This window comes from Lygodium microphyllum, chromosome 1, assembly GCF_053477565.2.
Source record: "Lygodium microphyllum isolate KBCC chromosome 1, Lygodium_microphyllum_v1.1.10, whole genome shotgun sequence".
Classification (NCBI taxonomy): domain Eukaryota; kingdom Viridiplantae; phylum Streptophyta; class Polypodiopsida; order Schizaeales; family Lygodiaceae; genus Lygodium; species Lygodium microphyllum.
The window spans coordinates 154,103,215-154,118,467 of NC_141135.1; positions in this window are offsets into that span (position 1 = coordinate 154,103,215).

Here is a 15,253-nt window from a genome sequence, read left to right on the forward strand (position 1 = left end):
ATAAAGATTGTGATGGGCACCTGCCACTTGCAATGTACAAGTGTGCGATCATAGTGTGTGAAATAAGTACAAGGCAGCATAGGCACATGTGTCTTTATCTCCAATAACCTCCCAATTAAAGAAAAATGTGTCTCTAGTGAGGTGAGGATAAGAAATAGTGACAAAGTACAAATGTACATAAAGTACAACATGATGATGAATAGGCATCATCTCATGTTGAGGGTAGAAATGATTGATTTTTTTTGTTGATTTTTGTGGACTGAATGGTTGATGTTTGATAGATTTTGAATTATATTTAGTTATTTTAAAAATGTTTGAAAGTGTTTTGAATGAAGTTGATTATGTTTTGAAATCTCATGATGTTTTGTATTGAAGATGTGATGTTCTGACATGTTCTATTGATGTCCTGTTAGTGTTCGATTGGTTTTGTTTGAGTCTATTGACCTTCTATTTTGCTATGTTTTCCTTCTATATGAGGGATTGGAGTAAGGATTAATAAATTTTGAAAGTGTTTGAAAGCTTACTGGTTGATTCTTAATTGTTTTGAATGATTTAAGTAAGATTAAGGCTTTCTGATGACTTTCTATTTGGTTCTGTAAACCCTCTATTGAGTGTCTATAGAGCCTCTATTTCTATTCTGTATACCTCTATAAGTGTGATGATGGATGCATGTGAAGCTTGGGAAAGTTTTTCAATCTTGGGAAGAGATGAATATAAGTTCAAAATAGCTTGAAGAAGTGGAAGAAGTAGCTATTGAAGACTTGAAGCAAAGACTGAAGTGACACTGACATTGATGAGCTACAAAGAGACATTGTAGTGGTTTTGGTGACCTTTCATATCAAACATACCTCTTGGAAGGGGTTTCCACGACCTAATAGGGGTTATGAATGATTATTCTTGATTATTTCATTATACATTTGAGAGAGAGAATGTATGAGAGAGAGAGAGAGAGAGAGAGAGAGAGTGTGTGTGTGTGTGTGTGTGTGTGTGTGTGTGAAAGATAGCCAATTCTATGAAAGACAATGTATCTATGAGTGAGAGATTGTGAGAGAAAGCTATGGAACTTTTGAAGAAGAATATTATTTGATGATTTCCATTCAAAATGGTGTATTCTCTTGTATCTTTATGATATCTTGATGAACTCTATGAAGAATATGAGCATAATGAATTTTGTTCATGTTAAAGCTGTGGGAGAATTGTTTCTATGAAGCTGCGTGAAGATTTCTTGTTCGTGGTGTTCTTTTCCTTGTTGTGGACATATCAAATATGAAAATATGTTTGTTGATGATAAAATATAGATTTTCTTGTAGTAGAATCCTCATTTTCTTGGTGTTCCTTTTTGGGGCTCCATGTTTTTTGTGCGCAACTGGGGAATACTGCCATCAACAGGCATCAAAAAAGGCTAAAAATGAAGGAAATAGCATTGTCAAGAGGAGAAGAATTCAATGGATGCTTGCAAAGTTCCTTCTACCACTGAGGAATTGGAGACTCTCATTGCCAAAGTCGTTTTCTACAAGAGGTTCATCCCACAATGGGAGAAACATATTACCATCATGATGCAAGCTCTATGTGGTGGACTATTTCCTCTCCCTATTGAAGCAACAAAGACATGCATCTTGGTGGTCAATTGTTTGGGAGAAAACTAAAGTGCAGAAATAGAGAGAATGATCATCCATGGGAGATTTAACATTCATTGAGAAGTTTTTAGACATCATCAAGTGGGAGATTATGAAGAAGCTTCATGACTTGTGGTCGGTGGAGATTCATGAGAACATGGAAGAGAAGAGTTGGAATTTGTTCATGGATGCTCAAGAGCAGGATACGTAGGACGCATAGTGCACTCACAATCTCATGTTTGTCGAATTAGCAACCCATTAGAAGTTGGTGTACAAAGTGTTCTTTACAACGTACAATGTTGAAACCATTAGAAGTTGGCATTACTATGATGATGGCACCACAACGATCCTTAGAATAATGAGTTTTGACACTTTCAAAATGGAATATCTTCCCCTTTGTAGTGGACTAAAAGCTGAATTCAGAGACATTGAAAAGAAGGAAGTAGAGGAAATGTTGGCCAGAGAATCCTCTAGAGACTAAAAACCTTCTAACTCCATTCTGTTGACCATAAACAAATTGGGTGGAGCTAACTGCTTGATGAATGATGCAATCAAGAGGCAAGCACTTGAACGAGTCTAGAGGTACGCGAGAAGAGAGAAGGCAAAAATCAAAGCCGAGAACAAGCTAGCAGTAGAAGCCTCCTCTGATGCCCTAGTAGCACTCTTTATAGAAGTGCCCATGGCGACTCACGGTCCCCTTTCTAGTCAGATATCCGTCTTAGAAATATTGATGGTAGGCCAACAAATGTAGTCCCATTGTCCATCTTTAAGGAAGAGTACAATGAAGACCATGATCTTCATGTAGAAGAGTACTTTTGGCACATGGGACGACCTGAAGTTAATCTTTCTTATTAAATTCAGGTGTGAAGGTTTTGAAGAGCGAATACAAGAGGAGTTCATGAATCTAAGTTAGAAACGAGTAGAAACTTATATCTCACAAATGGAATCCATACTGAAGAGATGGACCAAACATCACTTAGATGGAGGCATCCAGAAGGGAGTTTTCCTTAGAGGCCTACAACTAGAAGTTTGCAAGTTTATGGAATTGAGAAGACAAATCAATTTGCAAGTTGTAGCGAAAGGTGCAAGACTGTATGATGAAGTTGAAGCAAGGTTGTCGATGAACTCTAGAAGAGGAGTCCTACCTCCTCCCATGCCAGGAATGACATATCCACCAAATGTAGTTCCAAGGAAAGTTTTGTTGGGGATAAAGGCACCTCTCCCTAGTCACCCATGTATTACTATACCGATAGTATCCGCCACTGCACACTGCAGGTGGCAGGCGCCCCCGTCACTGTCACTTTATTCTTATTCGTTTAGTGACAGTTTGAATAAAGGAGGGCCCGGTCACACATTGTGACTGTTGGATTTCCCATTTGTGTCTCTCTCTCTTCTTGCTCTTGCTCTCCGCCATAGCTCACTTCCAAGCAAGCTTCGATCCTTCTCACCTTTCAAATCGTATCAGAGCTTTGGATTAGAGCTTGATCATGGAGCTTGGCCCAACATTACTTCAGCCCGGATTGAAGACCTAGAGCTTGGAGCTTCAATGCCAGCCATGGCTTCTTCCCCCCGATGTAAGATTTCTTCTCCCGCCTCTTCCCGGCCCTCATAAGCTCTTTGCAGTGTTCTTTGGCTTCATTGGGCACCTTGTATGCCCCCATTTGCCCCCATATCCTCAGCATAACCAACATGCCCCATAGTCAGCTCACGTTTTTTTTGCGCCTGTTTCAAAATCTGGCTCAAAAATCCCATTTTTCTCATATCTCGGGCATCTGGAATTCAATTTAGGTAAGATAAGAGTCTAACTTGGGATTTTGGCATGCTCTGGATGTGATGGCGATGTCAGATCTGCCAAATTCAGATCATAGCATTTTTTGCAACAGATCTGAGTTGATTTACATCAAGAAAATGCCATGCTCTTAGCTTATGTGATGCTCGTGAGGCTTGATATTTGATGTCGGGATACTTTAAGGATGTTTGCCCAATGTTTTGAGATGCTTTAGGACTTGGTTTGAGCTTCTATAGCTCGATTTATGCAGGGATTTACTACTGTACATTGTTTGGGTGGCAAGGCTTTATCAAGGAAAGCTTATGCATAATGCTCTTTGTTAACATTCAGGTGTCATGTTGGCTGTATTGATGCTTGGTCATCATGGTTTATGCCCAGACATGCTACTTGAGAGTTATTGAGCCTTGATTTGGATGTGGACACTTCGTTGTTGGTTGGGATTTATGCTACCCTAGTTGACAAGTTATTTTACCTCAAGTTTGATTACGCCTATTGGTTTCGGGCTATGTCTTTGGGATATGCAATGAAGTATTGACCTTCAAGGTACAGCATGGAGCTTGTCTTTGGTTTCGGATCTTCATCTGAGCTTGAGCTCGGCTTTGGAATGCATTTGATGCTCCATCTTGGATGTACATATGGCATGTATGTTACCTATCTCTGACCGGTCTTGACATGCTTGGCCTATGCCACTACTACATGCTACTTACATTGTTTGGAGCCGATTGCTACTAGTGCCTTGTCTTGGATTGCATCTGGCTTCTGGAAACTTGGGATATTTATTGGCTTGCCAGAGTTGTATTTGGGATATAATTGATGTCTATGGATGCTCTAATTGGAGGCTACATAGCCTATCTGCTCATGATGTCTTATTGATGTCTTGTCTTGGATCTTTTGTCACTGGTGCTCTCATATGCCCTTCTTGAGGTTCTTGGCTTGATCCATATGGCTTTTGTGCTAGTGGGAGTATCGTTGGATGTTTGACAGACATTGAGTAGGTAGTTTATGTTATTGAGCTTTGAGTCTTCTGAGACTGGGATCTTCTTCACTTGGATGTTGCATGGTTGATATGTCGTGGTCTGCATACATGTACTTGGGCTGATTTGGGCTTCACACTCCCTGATCATATACCTCTTTGTGTCAGATCTTGCCAGTGTTGTGTACACTTTGCCCTATTACACAGGGGGTATGCTGGTTTACTGACAGATTCGTTTGACATGCTTGGGTATTTGTTCGATGTCTATATGACTGTCATATGTTGATTTATGCCCGCTTGATGTTGGTTATGCTTTGACAATCAGTGGTTGACTTGGTGCATTGATTTTGTCTATAGTTTACTCTCAATGTACTTGGCTGTAATTTATTACAGCAAGCAGTTATGTATGGACTGATGTGGAATTTTTATGCTGAATCATCCTGATTTTATGTACTTTTGATGGTACTTGGTGGGCATCATCATTAGCTATTAGTTCATGGTCATTTTGCCTTGGTTTTGGTAGTATTTTTGGCTATTGACAACAGAAAACAACAAGCAGTTTTGAAATGTCTACACTATTTTGGACTACATTATGGGCTGTTCTTCCACTGACAGTGCTATCTTCAACATCACTAAGCTTGATAGTACAAATTATGCTTATTGGAAGAGCCAAGATTTCTCATGGCACACTTTGAGGAGCACACCATTGGTAGCTGAGTACCCATAACATTAAGATTTTTAAATAATAAGAAATTCATGCAAGATAAGACAAGCTAAACAAACCCACTGATAGGAGGAGATCCCCCAGATATTAAATAGTGGCCAAGGATTCCAATCATCGAACATTGAGAGACTTGAATCATCAAGCTACTTAGGGAGCAACAACAATAGGTACGATTAGGGACATAGATCTACCCAACTTGATCAATCTAATTGACACCCTAGTCACTCAAGAGATTGACATGTCAGGAGAGCAAGCACCACCCTACAAAATGACGAGGTTGACTTGGAGAATTCCAAGTCGACATCTAGCAAGTGATGATCCAATATGACTTGTAAACCAAAATGGAACATCATGGTAGACCAGCTGAGGACATCATAGCCAATCTAGAGGAGGAGAGAAGGTTGGCAAGGAAAGCATTGCAAAGCATACTCACCTACAACTGAGAGCAATTATCTTAAAAGCTAAGGCTAGACATAGAAATGCACAAGGTCCAATGTGTCTTAGCCCTCACCAATAGAACTAGGATAGGACCAAACAATGAGAGGGAGAGAGAACTATAAGTTAACCTTACATTAAGTGAACTTCTCACGAAAAGTGACTCTTAGATAGCACAGTTGTGGAGCAAAGCGGAGAAGCTGTAGTGACTACATTGCTAGCAGGACTGGGAATCACCCCGAATTCTAGGAGCTAGACCAAGATACTTGTGGTTGCTAAGTAACTCGACAAGTATTAGCCCAACAATGACCCATATAGTTATATGGAGAAATTTGACCAAGTATGCAAGGCTAATGGCCTCATGGACCTTGTTCAACATGCACAAGCTTTCTGACTATGCCTAGGAGACAAAGGACAGATGTGGTACACTAGTCTAGATAATGTCAAATGCAATAGCTTCAATAATCTAAAGAGTCTCTTCATCAAGAGATTCTCTAAGGTGGGATACTCTGACAACCTCATCATCAAGTTGATGAATGTCAATCAAAAGGACAAGGAGAATATCCTTTGAAGTTCAAGACCCAAGGCATAAGATATCCTTTGAAGTTCAAGACCCAAGTGGGATACTCTTTGAAGAAGTCATAAGAGTGGATGACCTACTCAAGGAGAGAAGCTCAAGACCCACAACCTGAGACAACATTGTCTCTAGAATCTTAGAAAGAGCTATTATAGTTAGTGAAAGATCTAACCAAAACACCCAAGACAAGGGAAAGAGTATCAACCAAAGACAAGAGTCTGCAGATGTGAAGCTAGAGTTGGCTAGGATTCAAGAGATGATGAGAAGGCACGTGCGACCTCACGTGCAATGTGTGCATTGTGGAGGAAACCACCTTGTGGCCAAGTGCATGGATCCTAAATCAAGCCAATCGTGATAGGGTTGGTCATGATGCAATGCATTGCCGACTATTGAGGCAATTGCCATACCCACAACCATACAATCAATCTTACTACCAAGGGAATATATTGCCACATTATGAAAGGGGAGCTCCACTAGCTATCCCAACACTTAACAATTCAAAGCTAGCCATCCCTAGGATGGACATCAATCCCACAGGGATACCTAGACCACCTAGACACATCATGACCCATAGAGCAATGCTTTGATACATTACATAGAGGAGCCGAATGAAGATGAAGCATACATAAACCCTTATGTCTCATACAACAAAGAGGGCAATCCCATCTTGATGGATTTTAGACCAATGCCGGTGATGGCATTTGGATAGGGGAAGAGTAGAGGTCTAGGAAGATAGAACTAGGAACCTATCACATGCTGGACTTGCGGTCACCCATGACACATCTCATCACGATGCCCCCAAAGGGAGCAAGCCAATCGAGAGAAGGCCGACCTAAGATGCCTTGAGTGTGGGATCACACACTTGTACACTGACTACCCTAGGTAGAAGCCTTCCACTAGTTCTGGTATTGTGCCATTTGTACCATTGGGATTGTTCGGAGTTAAAACACTTGATGGCAAAGCCACATCAATTCCATTAAATGTCATAACCCGAGTAGAGGCAAAGAAAGACGGTATTTCATGCAACTTCAATAGAGAAGAGAAGCCATAGAAGAAGGAAAAAGCGGGCTGGGATGAGGATTATGCTTAAGACAGACATTGCCACCACATTACCAAAGGGGAAGCAAGTCATGGAGGCAAAAGCAGAGACATCTACTCCTAAGACAGTAGAAAAGAAATGTGCCAAGGTTGGAGAATATCCCAATTCGAGGCACCAATTAAAAGTGGTTGATAAGGTCAAAGGTTGGGTGAGAGAAGCCCAAGCACAGCAAACCCATTATCGAAGATGAGATTGATGAGCTCTCTAGTGTGAGCACACCAATCTTGCCTACTCAGTTCAAATCAAGAGACTCATCTGCACCCCATGTAGCACTGCATAGATAGAGCCTAGACACCACAGGTGGGTAGACTGCCCGAGATCATTGGTAAAAGAGTGTAGAGTCTAACAAAAAGTAAGCAATTGGCAACTTGCTCACAATGTTGATAGCGGCCCTCGTGACTCTACCTTTGGGAGAACTGCTTACGCAGAACCTAATGCTATGGCAAGGGTTGAAGCAGTGGGTAGAACGACATGACAAGCTGGGAGTGATAGACTTCTCTGACCATGGCATTGTAATGCACATACCAAGCTTAACCTTGAACTTAGTACCTAAGTCTTTGCATGTAAATGCCTTTTGGGAAGGCATAGAGATGCATGCAATCTTGCATGTCAATGCATTAGGAGATGCTACAAGGAAGGAAATTGTAGATACAAAAGCTGGAGTCAGTGTGCTCAGCCATGCAATTCTACAGGCTTGGGGTAATCCACCCATGGAGATTGCAAGGTTTAATGTCACGCTGGCTAATAGAATGAAGGTTAGACTATTTGGAGTACTGATGGACTGGCCCTTGAAGATAGCGGAAGTCAATGAACTTCATAGTCATGAAGGGAGTGGACTACGACATCCTGCTAGGCCGACCCTGCATGCAAAATGCACGAGTAAAGGAAGATTGGGACAACTATCTCATATTCTTAGGCAACAAATCGGAGGCTATAAGAGTCAAGATGAATATCTAGAAGACCACTTTGGTCGACCTAGATGTCGTCTCGCTCTCTTGACAAGAGATTCACAAGTTATGAATTCTTATGGGCCACTAATGAAGTATATCCCTTGCCCTAAGAAGGAGTGGGATTAGATGCATGTGATGGCCACATCGACTTGCCATTCTCAGATGATGAAGAGGATTATAAGCAGGCTACAAAGACAGCCATCGAGTCCCATAAAACCACAACATCACAGCTATTGAAGGGTAAGACCCCACCATTAGTACCACTTTGCATGATGACCAAGAGCTCTAACATACAACCAACACATGTCCCTTTCCACATTCCATCTAACAAACTCAAACCCCAAGGGATACTTCAATACTTGACAAAAGATTTGGTAGGTAACCCATCTACCAATCTCAAACCCCTCAAGGATCTCATGGACGAGAGCCAAAGTGGCAGTGGGCCAAGTGCACAACTTGAACTTGATGTACAATTGGGCATTGATCATCACAGATGAGAAGAGGGTTGAGAATAGAAACCTAGGAGATAATGATCAATTAAAAGATAATGATTCAGATGATGAGTATGAAGACTGCTACTCTACAAATGAGGAAAGCAAGGAAGAGGCTAAGACAATAGAGTATGACATGGACGGCCAAGTGGACAAATATGAGTATACTCCAAGCCACAAAAAGACAAGGTCCTCGAGATTGAAAGAGGAGTCTTCATAATAGAATGCAATCGTACTTGGTTGGACCACCTAGGGGTGATAGACCATAAGCAAGCTAGATTAGTTCAACCAAGTACCACGCCACTCCTTAGAATAGAATCAACCTCAGAGCTGCAACCACTAGGGCCCAAACTCCTTCTTTTAGCAAAGGTTGTGAGTTTGACTCCGAGTCAGAAGTGAGCTCTAAAAGTGACCCGAAAATGCCCCCAACCAAGTAGGACCAAATGCACCAAAGGGGACCTCCTGGTCCACTTAAGGCGCAAGCAGTTGGAGGACAAGAGGAAGTAGCCTAGGGGATTGGAAGTCGAAGAGCAATGGAAGCCCCAGGACTTACCTAAGTGCTTCACCAAGCTCGAAAAGGGAGACAGGATAGTGATCTTGTTAGGAGAGCTAAGAGGCAAGGATAAGCAAATGAACCAATAGAAAGGCCAACTAAGGTCAAGGAAGCCAACTTGGTAGGAGAAGGGGAAAATCCTTGATCCATGTTCATAGCTGACTAGCTAAGCAAGATGAGGATGATATCATTGTTCTCCTACAAGAGTTCATAGATGTATTCGCTTGGTCCTTAGATGAACTCAAAGGAGTCAAGCCAAAGATCATGACCCATAACATCCTGATGACTCCGAATGCAACATCAATTAAATAGTAGCCATATCCAATGAATCCAAAGCACACACACGCTATCAAGGAAGAGAGAGATAAGTTGTTGAAGGCCGGATTCATCTAGAAAATCAAGCACATGTACCTATACAAGAAGCCATCCAAGATAACTATATGCTACAATAATTGGGAACCCCAAGTGGTAGGACCAAGAGAAAGACATGACACAGGAGTTAGACACATCAAGGACTAACATCATTGGGAAAGAGAATCTACTCGATTTAATCAAACTCATCGACACTGTGGTGGAATAAGAGACCACAGATATGGTAGAGACCAATACTGCAGAAGCAACAAAGAGCTTGATCTGGGGGATTTCTCGAATGAAATCCAACATATGGTGAGCAAGTACGACTTGCAAACTTGGATGGACCACCATGGTAGGCCATCCGATGACATCATATCAAACCTTGAAGAGGAGAGGAAACTAGCACGGGAAGCTTTGCACGGCATAATGGCATACAATCAAGAACAACAAGCTAGAAGCTTGCGATAGAATGTAGTAATGCGAGAGATCCTTAACAAACAGAAATCAAACAAGACCTGACGCAGAGAGAGAGGGCGCTAGAAGGAGGCCTCACGCTAAGCGAGCTCCTCACGAAGCAACTATTAGATAACACATCCGCAGAGCAAAGCGCAATAGCACTTGCGACCTCATTACTTGCAGGGCCAGGAGTCAGCCAGAGCTCCAAGAGCTAGTTCAAGATCCCTATAGTAGCCAAGTAGCTGGAAAAGTACTAACCTAGTAATGACTCGTATAGTTTTGTAGAGTAGTTAGAGTAGGTTTGCGTGGCGATCGGTCTCATGGACCTTGCCCAACACTGCCAAGGATTCGGGCTTTGCTGAGGTGACAAGGGTAGAACCTAGTACACTAGCTTAGATGTAGTGGAGCAAAACAATTTCAACCGCCTCAAAGATCTCTTTATTAAGAGATTCTTTGAGGCAAGGTACTCGGATAACCTCATAGTCCGATTGATGAACGTTAGTCAAAAGGATAAAGAGGACATAAGGGACTACGTTACCCACGTGCGTAGTCTCTTTAAGAGAATCCCATCTAACAAACGACCCAATGAACGAGTGGTCTCCAGGGTATTCATCAATGGGACCTCCAATGAAGAGCTTCACAAGGCCTTAACAAGCAACTCCAATCGATGGAGAGACGTCCTAACTAGGGTTTTCGATGAAGCCATAAGAGTGGATGACCAGCTCAAGAAGACGAGCTCCAGGAGCTTAAGATAGTGCTAGTTCTAGATGCTCGGAGAGAGCTACTACATCTAGTGAGCGATCAGCCCCTAGCACCCAAGACAAGGGAAAGAATGTAGACCAAAGCCAAGAGCTGATTGAGATAAAGATGGAGATAGCAAGGCTGCAAGAAATGGTGAGGAGACCAATGCGTCCATACGTCCAATGCATGCATTGTGGTGGCAATCACCTCCCAGCGGAGTGTCAGGATCCTAGATCTAGGCCCTATGCTAATTGCAGTAGGTTCCTCGGCCATGATGCCATGCATTGCAGGCTACCAAGGAGATTTTTGTATGCCCAACAATATAACCCACCATACCTAGGTAATAGGCCACCAAACTTCTTTGGAAGAGGAGCCCCATTAGCTCTCATAGTGCCCAATGATGTGAAACTAGTTATTCCTAGGATGGAAATCAACCCAACATGCATACCTAGGCTACTGGGACCCTTCATAACCCACCCACCGATCGACCCTCTAGTTCACTATGTAGAGAAGCCAAATGACGAGGATGTGTACATGAACCCTTATGTCTCATATGATGAAGAGGGCAATCCAATCCTCACAGACTATCGACCAGTGTTGATGACGGCGCTAGGAAGAGGTAGGGGTAGAGGCTTAGGGGGGTAGACCCAAGAACTAATTTCTTGTTGGACTTGCAGTCACCTAGGGCATATCTCCTTGCATTGCCCCAAACGGAAGCAAGCTAATCAAGAAAAGATTGATCTTAGGTGCCTAGAGTGTGGAATCACTCACTTGTTTATTGAATGCCCTAGATGGAAGCCACCCTCTAGTCCGTGGTGAATGAGCCATTAGTACCATTGGGGGTGTTTGGAGTTGAGACATTTGACGAAGAGGACACACCTATCCCGTTACATGTCATGACTCGGGCACAGACGAAGTAGGTTGGCATATCACTGCTTAGACCCAGCAATCTAGACGCAGTCTTGATAGAGAAAAAGAGTTGTAGGCAAAGGAAGAAGAGGATGAAGGCCAAGGTCATGCTTAAAACAGAGATGCTACAACATTGCCCACAGGAAAGAAAGTCATTGATGTAGAGGCAACGGCATCTACTCCAAAGAAGGCAAAAAAGGGGAGTGGCAAGGTAGGGGAGTACCCCAACCCAAAATGCCAACTTGAACCATAGAGAAGGTCAAGGAGTGGGTGAAAGAGGTCCAAGAACACTTGAAAGACGTTGAGCCCATCCTAAAGGATGAAATCAATAAGCTCTCTAGCATCAGCACACCGATTTCACCTGCAAGGGTAAAATCGAGAGATGTATCGGCACCACAGGCGGTACCACAGAGACGGAGCTTGGACACTACGTGCCAGCAAACTACCTAGGGCCAATAGCTTGCCAATAGCCAATGAGTGCTGAATTAGGAGAGATGCAGGCAGCTGATAACCTTCTTGCTATGTTAGTGACAACCCCTATGACTTTGCCTTTGGGAGATATACTTAGGTAGCACCCAACACTGTGGAAAGGGTTGAAGTAATGGATTGAAGGACCAATGGAGCAAGGGGCAGCTGACCTACACAATCATGATATGATAACTCAGATACCCAGTTTAATGTTATACTTAGTGCCCAAGTCATTACACATGAATGCTTTTTGGGAAGGCACAAAGATGCATGCAGTCCTACCGATCCTAGCATTAGGAGATGCCACACGAAAAGGGATCATGGACATAGGGGCAGGAGTCTGTATGATTAGCCATGCAGTACTCCAAGCTTGGGATAACCCACTTATCGAGAATGCTAGGTTTAATGTTACATTAGCTACTGGAATGAAGGTTAGGCCATTCAGAGTGTTGAAGAATTGCCGTTGAAGATCGCATGTGTCCAATTTTCTGTGAACTTCATTGTCATGAAGGGAGTGGACTATGACATCCTATTAGGCCGACCCTGGATGAGGAATGCATGAGTCATAGAGGACTGGGGCAATAGTCTGATCTTCTTAGGTAACAGAATAGGAAGTAGTGAGAGTGGAGATAGAGAGCTAGAAGACCACTTCAATCGACTTGGATGCCATCTCAGCCATACGGAAGGGCGATGTGCAAGTAAGGAACTCTTATGGGTCACTCACAAAGTATATCCCTTGCCTAAAGGATGAGTAAGATTGGATGCATGTAAGTAAGGATTGTATGGAACAATCCATGGATTATCAATAGTATTACCCTTTATTGTGACCGTCTTTCCATCATCTCGGCTTCTATAAGCAGGATAGCTAGAGCTATCAACAGTTGTTACATTCACCAACCTTCGAGGGAAATTTTTAGTGCATCGACCATTGTATATACAAGGGCTCTTGGGATTCATTGCACTACAAGGACCACAGACATTGCATTTTGAGATAGTTTCAAACAAAGCTGAAAACTTTGCTTTATTATGAAACTCAATACAAACAAATCTATCATAATTGCATTCTTCAAAGGATTTAAAAGGGTGCTCCAAAATTAGCAAAGTATGAGAATATGGTAGCCCCCGCTTTTGAAACTCAATCGCACTAACATAGCATGCAACATTCCCAAACAGATTCCTTTTCAACAATGTATGCATCATATTAGCACGTTTTTTATGGAAGACTCGAGCAGTCAAATCAGGACGATCATAAGCAGTCTGTCTAGGAAACAAAGCATTAGTTATCTCTAACCACTTTGGATTACATGTCATCATTATAAAGAGATTAGGTTTTCCCTTACTCCGCACTATAGCCATGGCAATCTGATACAATTGATACATGTGCCTTGGCCCACCAGTAAAAGAATATGGCAAAACCACCCTTTTACCAAGAGAGGCATCAATAATTCCCACTGGCCCATCATCCATCACTCCCATGATATTTGCAAAGCCCTTATAAACTTCCCAGCATAAAACTGATTGATTTTGATGACACCAAGCCAACCTACATTGCTCTATACTACAGTAAGCATCAACGATAAATTGTTGCAACATTCGACCACCCCACAACATGCACACCTCAGTGTCCTCACACACTTGTAGTTGAAATGCATAAAATTGCATTTGAGTAACACAATCCTTATTAGACAATCCATGTATATTAATTGGAACATTAACACCACTATAAGGTACCTTTACATGCCAACCATCATCACCCATAGGAAAAAGAAAGAACGTATACCATTGGCATATATACCCTATGCAAGTTTGAAATAGCAATACATCGTCCATCTCGACTATAAACATGTATGTCTCGACGATCAAGAGTATTCTCATCGCCTTGTCATGGCATGTTAACCGCAACCTTAGTTGCCACTAGAGTTGAGTATTGTCTATTAGCATGTTGAACCCCAAAAATAGTCATTCTCAAATCATGCAAGGAATTGCTTTGTAATTCCATACCCGCGGATCTAAAAGCTTGTACATATGCATTGTGTTGATGCATCGTAGAACTGAAGCTTCCCAAGCAAATTTGGCAATAAATTAGGCATGACATCCAATCGATTAGATAACTCATGCTCAATATCATAAACATAAAACTGTGCAAATATTGGCCTTTCCTATCATTGCACATTAGGAATCAAAGGACCTATACGATGATAAATGGAGCCATACACTCTAAAGGTATAAGAAATTTCCACAACAGACAAAAGCTCATCAACATTGGCACCAAGTGACACAAATGCAAGAGCACTATTATATGCTCGTATATTATTTTTAAATCTACTTTGAGGATGCATACCATGCAACAAATCATGCAATAGGTGTGGTGGATATTGCAATGGTGGCAACATTACTTTTCCATTTCGACAACAATGTCTACCAAACAAAACTGACCCCTGCACTTGAGCCTCACATCTCCACAATTTAGCTGAACATCGCTCACACGTCTCAGAAAGACTCCCCATGGAATGCACAATCGGGTCTTGAAATAGCAATATTGTAGTTGCAAGATGAATATCTATTGTAGGCAAAGCATGTAAAATGGAGTAAAAACCTCCATTTCGAGGACTAAAGGTTGGAGCATTATTGACATGTGACTCATTAATCATAGGATCTCCTAGATTTTGGTGATTTTCAGCATCACAATTATAATCATTAGCAAATTGCTGCTCAATCAAACTATGAAATCCCTCATGAATCAAGCTGCCATGATTTAGAGCCTCTCCTTGCAAAACGTTCTGACACTCAACTATAGTAGAACACATCTCTTTGTGCCCTCTCCAATCATGTTTTGCCATTTGATCCCTAAGCCTAGCAACCTGTCCTCGTCTATGTCGTGTAGAGTTGAGTCTATGCCTATGAATACGTAACACATAATCCCTGCTAGTTGTCTAATGCGAAAATCCCACATTGTTGGGATTCTCACAAAGCCTGCACATCAAGAGAGACCATGCATTCTTTCAAGGAGAGACTTGATTGGGATTACTATTTTCAAAAATACTTAAAAGTAGAATCAATCTAGAATCACATAATCCAGAATATTATAGCAATTTAAATCAGCACATTCCTCCTACGT